This window comes from Podarcis pityusensis (assembly GCF_964106645.2).
Source record: "Podarcis pityusensis genome assembly, chromosome: 17".
Classification (NCBI taxonomy): Eukaryota; Metazoa; Chordata; class Lepidosauria; order Squamata; family Lacertidae; genus Podarcis; species Podarcis pityusensis.
In genome coordinates this window covers 5,937,963-5,952,907 of record NC_138042.1, presented here as the reverse complement: position 1 = coordinate 5,952,907, position 14,945 = coordinate 5,937,963, and the positions used below count along the sequence as shown (strand labels likewise).

The following is a 14,945-nucleotide window of genomic DNA, read 5'->3' as shown; positions in this document are numbered from 1 at the left end:
AGCAGCATGGAGAAATTCTGTACCAAGCTCTGAAAAAGAAGAGCCACCGCCGCTCATCTAGATCATGTCTCTGTGGTTTTATTAAGGTTGAACCTGATCCTTCCCACAATCCGCCTGCTGGTGCCCCAGCACAGCCTCCTTGTGCTTCCCTTTCAGACTTGCCCCTTCCTTCCTTCCTTCCTTCCTTCCTTCCTTCCTTCCTTCCTTCCTTTCCTCCCCATTAGATCACTGACCTGCATGCATGATCCCTGGCCTTTCCACCCATGGCCTGCGATCCCATGCCACAGTGGGGCTTACTTCCAAGTAAACATGCAGCAAGAGTGCAGAACCTGGTGCCCTCCAGATATTGGGGGACTACAACTCCCAGCATCCCTGGCCATTGGCTATGCTGGCTCAGAGGCTGATGGGAGTTGGAGTCCATCAACCTCTGGAGGAAGACACCCTGATGTACAGGATTGTGCTGACAGCTACCCTCAGATCTGCTATAATTCTTCCTGCCCATTATTTATTGGACTCCTTCACAGGACATCTGTGGAGCCTCGTCCTTTAAATGCAGTTTCCAAATTCCCCCCAATAAACCACTGTTGTTTAAGGTCTTGGCATACCACTTAATGATTTTTCCGCTTGTTGTGGCAATTGTAATTCATGCTGCCAAGCGTGCTCTGTGAGTTCATCAGAATTCAAACTGTAATGCAATAAAATACAATATAAGAAAGAAAAGAAGCTATAAAAATACAAATAAAAATCAGTATGAATGGGTGACGGGTGTACTGACTCCTGTCTTCACCTACAAAGCCACAGACACACCAAGGACCACCTGAATGAAGCTCATGGTCCACTAGTAGTCAGCCAACCACAGTCTGGGAATGCCCACTTGAAATCCCCCCTCAGCTTCTGCCTTTGGAAAGACCCTTAACCCAAGACTGCCCTTCACCAACTGAAAGAGCTGAGCAAAAGATGGCCTCCCAAAATTATCCACCTTATTTGTGAGCACTGACATTGGAAGAGCCATTTTGCTGAATTGTTTTTGGTGTGGGTGGGTTCTCCAACAATTCAGAGAAGAGTCGTTCCCCCAGAAATAAATTTATGGGGAAATTCTCATCTTCTGATTTTTCCCCAGCCCTGTTAATACTGGATAGAACTAGCTTGTGGGTTAATACAGGTGGATAAAGGAAGCAAAGGGCAGGAAGAGGAAGACAGGAAGGAGTAGGCACCAAAACCTTCCTTCTATGATGGGTAGGAAACCCTTCTTGGCCCAAGGCCACTTTCTTTTCTGGGGAATCTTACAGGGACCGCATGCTGATGATGGGAGAGGCTATAGGGAAAAGTGAGTTGGGCAACAAATGTAAATTTTACCTTTGTATACATATCCCTGTCTAGCCTCTCAGGGGAGAAAGTGCAAAGCAGGGCAGGTGTGAAGAGTTTATCTCAGGAGGGTGTGTCTCTTAGGGGAAGTCCCAAGAGTCAAACAGAGGCCCAGGGGGTGGGATGGATTTGGACCCCAGTTCCTGTTCTACAGTATTAAAATATATTGAGTGGCATCTGTAATCCACAGATTTAGTCTGCATACACATTGTACATTTAAAGCACATTCAACACACATTTCCCACTCTCCAAAAAATGGTTGGAATTGTAGTTCACCTCTCACAGAGCTACAATTCTCAGCACCCTTAACAAAGCACAGTCCCCAGGACTCTTTCCAGGGGTGTGTGCTTTAAATTGTACGGCGTGTCCCAAGTGCCCAAAGCTGTACGCTAAATTGGGGAGAAGTTGGGGACAGGGCGTTTCATTCAATATCTTGCGCACGTGTGTGTGTGTGCCTGTTTGCTTTCAGACTCTCCGACCGTTTGCGAGGGCTTGAAATGCTGATAAATTTCAGCCCAGTTCTTCAGACGACATTGTTGTGGTATTCATCCCCTCCACCTCCTGTCTCTTCCTTTCCACACTGCCTCCCCGCATTGTTCCTCCCACATCGCCACACTGCACATGACAACAAATGTGTTGCTGCAACTTCCATGGATTCCTCTTTTTCACTCAAACTGTTTGGCACGGGGAGGCCTAGTCAGCATCGGGCCTGCAGTGATTTATTACCCTGCTCTGATCCCAAAGAATATCTCCTCTGAAGCATGATCCAGGCCTCAGCCAGGATCATCTTTGACTCTTTAAAGCAGGTGAGAAGAGCCTTAGGTCTGGAAGACAAATGAAGCAGTCCCAGGTGTCTCTATCCACACCTCTGGTCTCTTCCCAAGCCATGCTCCTCACTCGCCCTACTCTGTGCCCTCCTTGAGGGCTTTTTATCAAGCTGCAACATCTCCTTGTTGTTGTTGTTTATTCGTTCAGTCGTGTCCGACTCTTTGTGACCCCATGGACCAGAGCACGCCAGGCACTCCTGTCTTCCACTGCCTCCTGCAGTTTAGTCAAACTCATGTTAGTAGCTTCAAGAACACTGTCCAACCATCTCGTCCTCTGTCATCCCCTTCTTCTTGTGCCCTCAATCTTTCCCAACATCAGGGTCTTTTCCAGGGAGTCTTCTCTTCTCATGAGGTGGCCAAAGTACTGGAGCCTCAGCTTCAGGATCTGTCCTTCCAGTGAGCACTCAGGCCTGATTTCCTTCAGAATGGATAGGCTTGATCTTCTTGCAGTCCATGTGACTCTCAAGAGTCTCCTCCAGCAGCATAATTCAAACGTCTCCTAGAACTGCGTTAATGCCTTTTGGATGCCTGGATGAAGAGATGTGGTCATGGGGTTGGGTTTTGTCTGGCTGGAATATAACCTACCTACACACAAAGAATTGCACCTGTGGATCCATCCACTTTGACCTCTGGCCCTGCACACCTTGGCGTGCTGCGCCAGAAAGTTGTCTAGTGAGGAAATGCAGCTTTAAAGCATCGTTTACATCAGGGGGAAAGTAATTCAGCCCAATCTTAAGAGAGCTTTCAGGAGCTGCTTGCTTGCAGTCAGCCCAGAGATAAATGTGGGTGGAGCACCAGGTGTGACTCTGACCTTTGTAAGGTAGGCTGCAGTAAAAGTGTCACCTGCTGATTTCTGGACATCAGTGGCAGAGACACAAGTCAAGCCAATTCCCCCACCTTCCTGCAAGATGAAGCGGACCAATGCAGGACCAGTTTGACCCCTATTTATGTTTCTCCCACTCCCGTTCATTCCGATGGTGGATCCCTGTCACCTTTCCTGTTTCTCTCCTTTCATAAAAACAGGCCAGCCTGTTGGTCTCCAACAGGCAACCTTCGTCATCTCACAGCAGAGAGCAAAACTCAAAGGCCGCGGGCCAGAGAGTGAGAAAGCGAGTGAGCCAAAGAACAGTTTCTAAAGCTATCAGCCGCATCCATCCTTAATCATCTCTCGCTTGCCCAGGGCAGCTCCAGTGAGAGCACTCAGGAGCAGAGAGAGAGAAAGGCAAGGGGAAGAGAAATGGACCAAAACAGTAATCAGAGGTTCAGAGGAACAGGGGCTGGGCAGGCACAGTCTGGAAAGCACAAGGGCCAAGGAGCAATATCTCTGTCATCCACCACTTCACACTTCAGCGTGTGTAGGGATAGGTGAACCTGCCCATTTCAGCTTTTCTCAGTTGTCTCATTTTTCAAATCTTAAGTTCAGTTCTCCCCATTTCTATATCAGTTTTTGGATTTCTTTGGATTTCTTTTTCATGTCTTCATGAAAATTCAGCAGCATTTCTCCTAAATATGCACATTATCGTTTGCATTTTTCTCCTGGAAAGCTGCATTGCAAAATTTGGAGAAGCGCACATTTGTTTTGAGAAATCTGTAAACCTGGTGGGTTTTTCTTTAAATGTGAACTCAGTTGAGTCCCACCCACCCCATCCTTAATGTTTGAGTAAACAGCTTATTCCTTTTACCTTTCATGCCTTCCAAGGATGTCTTGTTCTTATCTAGCAGAATTAACGAAGTATTTTCAGCTGCACCGCAGGATCCCTTGCAAATGTCACAGAAGAAGCATTGCAAGGAACACCAGGCTACACCTCACAGGCTCTGCAATGCTTCACAAGTTCCTCCCCACGACCACCACTCCCAAATATTAGCATCCCATTTTAAGAGTTAGGCTCAAGTGTCTCCTTCTCCTGCATCTCATGTCCCCCTGTCTGAGGTCCAGGATGTGGCCCACTCTCCCTGCCATATCACAGGTGCGGCCAAGTGGTCCCAAATGTCCTTTTGGGGAAGGGGCCAGAGCTGAGTGGATAGATCTTTTCATGCAGACGGTTCCAGGTTCAATCCCTGACATCATTTCAGCTCAAGAGTAGCTCAAGTAGCAGGCAGCCAATCAGGACGCACAGAACTGACTTGGTTTATGGAAACATCAGCAGCCAAAGCGGAGGGGGATGCCCTTCCATTACCTTTCAGGCAGATGTAATGTCTGGGGTCACATCCATACCATACATTTGAAACACTCTCACACCACTTTAACAGTCATGGGTTCCTGGGAATGTGCAAAGTTGTGTCATGTGATGAGCCGGTGCCCTGAGCCTTTAAACACGCTTGTCAATCAGAGGGAGAGCAATTGCCGTTTCTATTTATTGATTTAATGTTTATGGTGGTTTTCAGTCCTTCTCTCTTTTAATCTTCATTTCCCCACCGTCTTCCTCTGAGGAAGGCTATGGTATTCTCAGCTTAGATAGAGAAGCTGTGGCTGGCAAAACAAATGTACTTAGCCAAGGTCACTCAGGGAGTCCCAGTGGGGAAGTGATGGTCAGCAGTCCTAGATTTCTATCACCTGGAAGGGGCTGGCGCAAGACATTTTGCTGCCTGAGGCAAAGGACAAGATTGTGCCTACCCACCTCCATCCCAGGGTACAGAAGCTGACAGAACTGGCAGATGAATCTCATTTCAGCACTGGAGATGGGACAGCATTTTCCACTGCAGTGCCCTTCAGACTTGGGTCCCCCAATGTTGTTGGACTACAGCTCCCAGTATCCCCATCCAGTATGGTCAGGATGATGGGAATTGTAGTTCAGCAACATAGAATAATAGAATTAAAGAACATCTGGGGAGCACACATTGAAAAACACACCTTTCATGAACCTGAAGCCAGCATGCTAGCTGAATGTGTGATGGGCCCCGTGTCACACACAGATCTTATCTCAGAAATGGAAAACAGCTGGTGGGGGGACTCGCAAGATAGGACAGTGCCCTCCCCCCAGCATCTGCCGCCTGAGGAGAATGGTTCACTCTGCCTAATGGTAGAGCCAGTCCCCCCACTGGCTCAGGCAGAGATCTCTTCAAATATTGCTGCCCCTGGGAGGATTATGGGATGAAGGCATTCCTGAAGGCATCATTTACCTGGAGCATTTGGCCGATGGAGCAAGTTCACTCCATTTCCTGCCCCGGCTTTTTGTGGTGTAACAAGGCAGCCCAGGGAATGATTTTCCAGGAGCCCAGCAGGAGACAGAATGCTATGCCTGACTTCAGTAGCGGTAAAAATAGCTTCAGAACATGGCAGAGATGATAGCGGAAAGAGGCAAAGTAGACAAGAGGGATTCATGGGCAGATTTAGATCTTGGTTCAACCATGTCCTAGTTCTCCTGAATTTGGTATGCTGCAGAGCCAGAGCTAACATCAGGCAGAATGACCTGACAGCCTCAGGCACTTGATTTTGGGGTGTTATGAAAGCATAGCCAATGGTTATTTATTTACTTTATGACTATTGCAATTTTGCTCCGAAGGAGAGGCGCTTGTGGGATTTTCTACCTAATGTTCCGAAACAAATTGACTGGGTCTAAGCTGGTGTTGAGAGACCAGGAAAGAGATCTTGGGGTCATGATGGAGAACTTGATGAAGATGTTGACCCAGTGCACAGCAGGTTTGGGGGGAAAAGCAAATCCCAGGGGTGATTAGGAAAGGGACTGGAAATTGGCACTGCCAATATTGTAATGCCTTCATAACAGTTGAGGTTTCCTAGTTTCAAGAAAATGGTTTCAAAAATAGGGGGAAAGGTAGGAGGTGAATAAAACAGTGCCAGGTGGATAAAGTGGATAGGGAGCTTTTTCGCCCTCCGTCATCATAATGCTAGAACTCAGAGTCATCCAATGAAGACGAATGGTGGAAGATTCAGGACAGAAAAAAGTTTTTCCTGCTTCACACCACACATTGTGGACTTTGTTTCCACGTGATGGTGAAGATAGCCATCAACTTAGAACATTTCTAGACTATTGTTATTTTTGGTTGGGATTCCATGGCACCCTGGCAGATTCAGGTTTCGGGCAATTGAACGTTATTTTGGCACTGTTGTGCAACTCACCCACTTCCCTCCCCCAAAAGCAGACAAGGGGATGGGGAAATGTGTCAGATAACATGGAACAACGCTTGCTTGATGCACCGTGGTATAACCTGGCTGCCAACAAATTGGAAGGAATGCTCAATACACAGCTGCTGCTGCCGCCATCCAACCTCCCCACAAACTGTATGTAACCAATCAGGATGAATGCTCAATATGCAGGTTGTCTCGAAGTGACCTTAGGTGGCTCTAAAAAGTCTACTCATGGGGTGGGGGGCAGCAGAAGAGGACTACTGCCCCCATGTCCTGCTTGCAGATTTCCTAGAGGAAGCTCTGGATGACCACTGTCCGGAAAAATGCTCCTGCTTCAAAACTGTCATGCAAAACCTGTGTTGGCAGCTGCTGTCCAGCACTCTCTTCTCTGGTTTTCACCTAGGTCCTGCCAGCCGTATCCAGTAGCCGGATGCGCTCTGCTGTGTAAGGCTGCAAGGCACAAGGGCAATACAAAGGGCGTTGCTCTGCCTGACCTGCTGCCCACACTGAGCCTCCGAGCAAACTACTGTCTAGATTCCCGTCAAGCGTCTTGAAATTGTTGCTGTTGTCGTTTAGTCGTGTCCGACTCTTCGTGACCCCATGGACCAGAGCACGCCAGGCACTCCTGCCTTCCACTGCCTCCCGCAGTTTGGTCAAACTCATGCTGGTAGCTTTGAGAACACTGTCCAACCATCTCGTCCTCTGTCGTCCCCTTCTCCTTGTGCCCTCAGTCTTTCCCAACATCAGGGTCTTTTCCAGGGAGTCTTCTCTTCTCATGAGGTGGCCAAAGTCTTGGAGCCTCAGCTTCAGGATCTGTCCTTCCACTGAGCACTCAGGGCTGATTTCCTTCAGAATGGAAAGGTTTGATCTTCTTGCAGTCCATGGGAGTCTCCTCCAACACCAGTCTTGAAATTACCCTTCCTTATTATGTACTGGAGGCAGTTGACGGGTGGGGTGGGAGGCAACATTACTCAACTAAGAACTGTTTCTTATATACTGTGTGACTTTTGATACTCATTTCCATGCCCTGGCCCTTCCGGCTGGCTGGCTTGGGAGGGTGCAGAGTTAAGCTCTGCTAGACTGGAGTGATTCCCGGAAGGTGTGGGCCTGCCCCAAAGTCCTTGGGGAAGAGCAGGGGATGCGCGCTGGCGCACCTGTCTCCCGCACTCCTGCCTACCTGAGAGCATCCCTTGCGCTGCAAAAAGGAAGACAGGAAAAGCGGGAGAGGCGATGCAGAAAGGCAGAAAGACACCAGGAAAGGGGTGTGCGATGAGAAAGAGAGGGGTGGGGACTCGGAAAGGCTAGAATGGAAGGAACGGAGCCGATCTCTCCCTCTCACTCTCATACTTAATATATGGGGAGCGCGGGGGGGGGGGAGGCGGAATTCGCCGTCCTGGGTTCCCCCCTCCCATTTGCACTCCAATCCTCTCCAAAGCCGGGTGCATTAAAGCGCGAGGATTTTCCGAGCGGATTTCCCTGCCCGCCGCTTCGCTGCCATCTCTAATTCCAGCGGGCGCCCAGCGGCTGGGCAGACGGGGCGTCAAGGCGCCACCCGCCGCCTCCTGGGGACGCAGGCGAGCCCGGGGGAGCCCGAGATGCCGCGCGGAGACGGCGGCGAGAGCCAGGGACCTCGAGGGCAGGCGACACCGGCGGGGGACCCCGGGGTCAGGTAGGAGGAAGAGGGCGGCGGGGGCGCAGAGGAGCGGGGGGGGGCGCTTCAGCTCCGGGGACCCCCAGTGCAAAAGAGGGGGCGCGATCAATAGAAAGACAGTGCCTCTGAGCATGGGCAGAGGGCTTTCCTCTCGCCGCTGCCTTCTTCGGGCTGCATCCAATGGGAGCCCGGATCAGAAGGGACCCGTCGCGATCAAGGGACGTGACTCCCTCAGGTCCGTTGGTGTCAATGGGTCTACTCTCAGCGCAACTTAATGGTATGTATACTGCCCTAATAATAATGTATAGCCGGTTCCCACCAGATGCAAAAGAGGACTCCAAGCCTGTTTAATTTCTACATGACAAAGAGGCGCGGCGGGTTCAGATGCGATTGGAATTGCTGCCCTCTATGATCTGAAACCCCCCGTTGAATCACTTCGGGATGAAGGAAATGCACTCTGTACCTGCTCAGAGGCACTTTCGTTTGTTTAATTTTCTAAACTGGACTCTGGGCTGGGGCTGAGCCCTCGGAACAAGTCAACGCCGCCTCCCTCCAGGACAAGGCTCCTTTCCTTAAACAATTGCAATGAGAGGTGAGGTTTGTTTGGTGTGAGGGGTTGTAGAAACAGCTTGGGGGGGAGAGAGAGAAGAAGCTGCCGTGGCTGTTGGGAGTACCTTCTTCTACACAACAGTTGTTCTTAGTGCAAGGCAACAAATTACAAAGAAATGAGATTCCGACTAAACATGGGGGGGGGGGACTTTCTGATAGTAAGAGGTCCTTGACACTCTCCCTCTGGAGGTTGTGAAGTCTCCTTCCTTGGAGATTTTTAAGCAGAGGTTGGATGGTCATCTGTCATGGATGCTTTAGCTGAGCTTCCTGCATTGCAGGGGGTTGGACTAGATGACCCTTGGGGTCCCTTCCAATTCTACAATTCTGTGATTCTATACCTTCTATGAACATAGAATATATGAAACAGACCCCCCCCAAAAAAGCATGAACCAAAACAACAACAACACCCCACCCTCCCTTCAACTAACCACAACCCCATTTTACAATTACCGTATTTTTTGCTCTATAAGACTCACTTTTTCCCTCCTAAAAAGTAAGGGGAAATGTGTGTGCGTCTTATGGAGCGAATGCAGGCTGCGCAGCTATCCCAGAAGCCAGAACAGCCAGAGGGATCGCTACTTTCACTGTGCAGCGATCCCTCTTGTTGTTCTGGCTTTTGAGATTCAGAATATATTTTTTTCTTGTTTTCCTCCTCCAAAAACTAGGTGTATCTTATGGTCTGGTGTGTCTTATAGAGCGAAAAATATGGTAATTACCCTGTTAAAGAGGCACAGAGATGGCAGGAAAATGGGTCTTTGCATTTGCTAACTTGGACAACAAAACCTGCAGGATTATTATTCTTGGGCCTTACAGGTCAGGGCAGAAGTGGCTTTTCCAAAGGACGAGGTGAGGATTGGGGAAAAGCATTAAAGACCACAGCAGTGGCAAGCGGTGCGATTTTTCACAGGGGAGCAGTTAGGGCCAGAGATGCGCGTGAGCATCGTGCTTCCCTCCCTTAAGCTGGGCAGAAGCTTCCCGGGCTTTGGGAAGGAGGCACCAGGCTATAATACTTTAATACTCTAATTTACCAGGAACATTTAGGAGACTAGCCTAGTCCACTGACCACACGCCACTGGACCACAGGGTGGGAGAAGGACAGATCTGTTCCATGGGAGACAATCTACTGCACATGGTAGTGCTCTTGTGCAGCTCTTGTTCATGTCAAATAATTTTGTGCAGGAGAACTTCCCAGTGGGCTGAGCCCAAAGATAATATCTGCACAAGGAAGTGCCATTTTGGATATTCCAAGTCGGGCACAGGCTGGGCCCTGGGCCTGCATCAGCTCTGAGATCAGTGCCTCCTCTACAAAAAGACAAAGACCTCACACTGTCACTCAGCCAATGAATTGGTTGGGAGAGTGATCATTGCTCCCACTTTGCAGGCAAACAAACCGAGAGGCAAAGAGCAGCTTCTGCAGTGGCCTCCAGGGGCCACCATGCTGAATTCTGGTGTAAAGGCTGGTGCAGGAGGTGCTGCCTGGTTCAAGGGATCTGGTGCAAGGCAGCAAAACGGAAGGGAAGAGCTCATCATTTCAAAGAGGCCAGCAGGGCACATGGAGAAGCAGCCTGTTCAGGGCAGCTAAGTGGAAAGAGCAATCCCTTTGGTAGCCAAAATCCCAGAAGCCAGGCCCAGCCCAGGAGTCCAAGTAACCCAAGGGGCTGCTTGGGGTGGTGGTATCTTTAGCAGTGCCCATGAAGCAGCACACTCTCTCTAAGGGAAGCAACCCGCAGGGTCTCTTGCGATGACACAGAAAACACAGAGAAGTTGCCTTATACTGAGTCAGACCATTGGTCCATCCAACTCAAAACTGCCCCAACAGAAGCTCTCCAGGGTTCCAGGCAGGGAAAAGTCCCAGCCTTTACCTGGAGCTGTCAGGAATCGAAGCCGGGATGTTCTACATGCCAAAACAGAATTCTACGCCTGGAGGGCTACGGCCCTTCCTCTTAAAGGTTTCTGATCATGTCCAAACTGTGCATGATCTCCCAGCTTTTGAAATTCTTAAAGGATCCTCTGGGTCAAATCTCTGGCATCCGTTGTTTCATTCTGTTCTTGTAGGAAGAGTCGTGAGATACTCCTATAAACACATGATCAGTCAATCACTGCTGCTGGTGCTGCTGCTGTGGTGCAGGAGAGCACATTCAGAGTGGGTGACTTTGCTAGAGTGAAGTCTACAGGCCTGCTGTTCAGGGATTAAAAACTGGGTGAGTTTTGCAGGGCAGCTGTGCACCCAGGGATCTGAGCTAGCAGCTCTATGAGGTGAAGCAAAAATGAGAAGGTAGAATGTGCTAAAAGAAGTCAAAGATTCCTCTTCATTGGAGAAGACCAAGGGAGGCTCTTTGGAAGTATAGATAGAAGGACATGTTTGGGTAATGGTGCCATCTCCTGACCATCAGCAACATCAAATCATAGAACTGTAGAGTTGGACGGGACCCCATGGGGCATCTAGTCCAACCCTCTGCAATGCAATGCCTTTAAAGCAGGGGTGGGGACCTGTGGCCCTCCAGATAGTGTGGGGCTCCAATTTCCATCAGGCTTAGTCAGCAGAGCCAGTGGTCAGGGAGGGTGGGAGCTCTGGAGGGACACGTGCTCCCCAGCTCTGCCCTAAAGCAGCTGGTCCTTGTTCTGGACTGGATCTCTTCCTTCCGACACCAGGGCCTAATTCTCAGGCTAGTATACTTACATTCTGCCTTTCCTCCAAAGGGTAGCACACAGGGTTCTCCCACCTCCCATTTTATCTTCACAACAATCCTGTAAAGTAGGGTTGAGTGACTGGCCAAGGATGACCCTCTACAGCTCTAGGGTTTTTGGATTGCCTGATGAGTTTCATAGCTGGAGTGGAGATTTGAACCCAGCTCTCCCAGGCTAAGGTCTGTCACTTGAACCACCACACCGCAATGGTTCTCTGAAGCTTTAGGGTTTTGGCCTCCTTCCCAGGACCTACAGGGGAAGAAGGAAAATCTCAGGGTGACAGCTCAGAGCCAAAGGGGCCAGGTGTATCCTGTGAAGCTTGAACACTTTTGTTATTCACTCTACCTTGGTGTCCAACAGCCCTGTCCCTTACTTGCTAGTCACAGCCAGGCTCTGTCCTCAACCTGCCAAGTGATGTTCTTTGCCCCCTACAGCTTCTGTTAGCCTCTCCTGCTGCTGCTCTAGCATCCTGCCCCTTCTTAGGAGCTGAATCTGAGGAGAACTGGCAATGCCTCATGCAGGGGTGAGGAGGCCTCAGACCCTGGAAACGAATGCCTGGCTTTAGGAAGTCTCCCCAGACCTCATCCTATACCAGTCCTGATTCACATACTCCTTGAGGGTTTTTGCCTGGCTGGAAAGTGTCCAATTTTATCTTCATCTGCCTCTGCCAGACAATCATCTGACATCTTGATCACGTCAGGTGACAGACAGGTGCGCGATCCTGCCCACCTGTCAAAGTTGACCTGCAGAGGGTGGCTTGGGGGTGTCTGCTTTGGCAGCGTGCTCCCCACTGGGGAAGCAGCACCCAGCAGGATTGAACCCCAGTCCTGCAAGCCCATCAGCTGAAGCCACCCAGTGATATCAGTTGATTGATGGGCGGGTGTGGTTTGGGGGACATGGCCAAGCTGGACCCCTCTGGCAGAACCAGATTGACCAATGAGTCAGAGGTTTCCCACCCTATGCTACAGGCTGCCTCGAAGTTCTGCCTGCACTGGCTGAACAGCAAGTCTTGCTACCCCAGCCTCAGTCCTGGACAATATCCGTGCAATGCCATGCAAGGCAGCAGTTGCAATCAATCCAGGTGATCCAAGGAGGCCATCTCTGGACCAAACAGGGCAGGCCTTGAGCCAGTGCAAATCAGTTGCTCTGGATCAGCCCAATAGAAGGGGCCCAGAAAGGAGAGGTTCAGTGGAAGAGTCCATGCTTGGCTTGCAAACGGTTCAGCCCTTGGCATCCACAGGTAGGACTCAGAAAGACTCTTGTTCAAACCCCGGGAGAGTCACTGCCAATCATTGTAGACCAGGACAGGGGAAGCTGGATCCAGCCAGATCCACAGTGGCAGCCAATCCACTGTGGGTCCACTTTGCAGCTGGGTGAGGAAAACCACCTGCCAATCACCTAACATCATATGGCGTCCAGTAACTATAACTTCAAGCTGCAGCTGCCAAGGAAGAGTTGGGAGCACACACTGTCGATGTGGACCATACAGAGCTTGATGGTCCAACTTGGATGGCGTGAGGCCTGCTTCCTGTATCCCAAAGTAGGCAAGGCTAGGCAGACAGTTGCTCTTGCCCAGGCTCAGAGTGTGGGAGGTTGGGGTTGGAAGAGACCATTGATCCAATGCAAAAAGCAAGGGGAAAGGTTTGCTGTGGTTTTTGGGGAGGTGCTTGTGCATGAGAGCAGGTCCTCAAATCCTGCTTCCCTCTTCCCATCTGCCCCCTAACGTGCTTGCTCTGGGGGAGTGGGGGGGTCAAAGCCTGCTGCAGCAGCTCTCCCCCACCCACCCCTTGCCTGGCCAGTCGTCCTCTTTCCTTTTTAATTCTATTTGGAAAGAAGAGACCCTCCATTTTCATCCCCTGGCCCCAGCCTGATCTCCGCAGATGCATTCCCTTCTCTCTGCCTAATGTACTGTGCTATTATCCCAGCCGTCCAGGCTTTGGCACCAATCCCCTTTCCCCGGAGAGAGAGAGAGAGAGAGAGAGAGAGAGAGAGAGAGAGACCACTTTCAGCTTTAATCGGCTGCATTTCAGTCACAGAGGGAAGTAAATAAATAACACACACAAACAGCGCTCAGAAATCGCAATTCCATATTGAGGGTCTTTAGCCCCGGGTGGCTACCGCTGCCTTTCCTCCAATGCAAAGCCATCTCCACCCTCCTCAGTTCTCAGCCTCTACCAATTCCCCCGCCTCAGGGGATTCCAGTCCTTGTTCCTGGATTCAGATCTGATCTGACTTGTTCATTTGGGGGGTGTTCATAGCGGTGGTGGTGGTAGTAGTAGTAAATAATAATGCTTCTAGTGCTTAAGACTTCAGAGAAATCAGAAAATTATATAGGCAGATCCTGATGGGCGCTGGGTTCAGCCAGACTTTGGATGAGGCTCAGTACTCTGCCCTGCTTTTTGCCATCCCACCTTCCTTTCCCCTGTCCCTGCAGCCCCTTCCCCAATTCCTATTTCCCCAATTCTCAGTCCTTCTCATACTATTCTGAATTCTTGGGAAACCTGACTCTTCTACACAAATCAAAAACAATGTTTTTTAAGTATGTAGTTCTGCTCAATGTGTGCACTATATTCAGAATGGTGAAATTTCTTTTGAAGCACTGGGGTGGGGAGGAACTGAGCAGCCGGGATCCAACCCTCTTCTATTCTATGCTCAATTGGTAAGAGCACGAAACTCTTAAAACTCAGGTTTTTGGGTATGAGCCCCACATTGGGCAAAAAGATTCCCGCATGGGGGGGGGGGTTGGACTAGATGACCCGATGGGACCCTTTTCAACTCCATGATCATTCTATAATTCTATTCCAGCCTTGGATTCTCTTTTTTTTTAAAAAAAAATATTTATTAGGGTTTAAAATAAAAATAGATATTACAAATAATATAACATATGTCTTAACATAATTTCACATTTTCTTTGGACTTCCTCACATCTCCCGCTCCCACTTTCATCGTTATAACTTTTTGCCAGCAATTTATCATCTTATTTGCATTCTTGTGTCCCATCTATATATTTATAATCTTGTAATTCTCAAAAAAAAAGTTTATATTTTCTCAATCTCACTCATTATCTTAAGTCATCTAATTTAGTGGTGCTCAGTTATTTATGATCTAGCATCCTGCTTAACATTCACTCAAATTACAGTATTTTTGTAAATAAATCTTGAATTTCTTCCAGTCCTCCTCCAGCTTCTCCTCTCCCAGGTCACGGATTCTGCCTTGGATTCTCTGGCACTGACTGCCTCTTCTCTCTTTGGTAAACACACAAGACGTAACCGGCTGTACGTTTGAAAAAATAATATATACTATTCATTGTATTGAACAGTAGCTCATAAAGTTCAACGAAAAAAGTAGAAGACCCAGTGGATTAGTTCATTCTCTAATCAGTTTATGCATATGTGAAAGTGTCTATTCCACCTGTCTGTTCATAGAGTCCAACAGTTCACACGAAAGGTTGTTGCAGTTCCACAGAATACTTTCACAGAGTCTAAGACAAGGATTTCTGGAATATTAGCCTTGTTTCGCCGTCTTGGGCTTCATCAGTAGTACAAACTCATATATGATGTCACAGGACAGTGGATCTTATAGCATAGCAGTAGCTGCTGACTTTTGTTGAAATCTACAATTCAATACAATGAATAGTATATATTATTTTTTCAAACGTACAGCTGGTTACGTCTTGTGTGTTTATTGAATATGTTTCACGTAACCAGAGGTTTGTTGT

General features: G+C 49.0%; 1 protein-coding gene across 1 annotated transcript in view; it reads left to right on the top strand.

Moving 5' to 3' along the window:
- Positions 1 to 7,846: 7,846 nt before the first annotated feature.
- Positions 7,847 to 14,945, top strand: part of LOC308466867 (metabotropic glutamate receptor 6-like) — a 43,312-nt gene continuing 36,213 nt past the window's right edge. The window contains exon 1 of the mRNA XM_080988088.1: positions 7,847 to 7,948. The gene's annotated coding sequence lies outside the window, so the exon portion shown is untranslated. The remainder of the gene's footprint in view (positions 7,949 to 14,945) is intronic.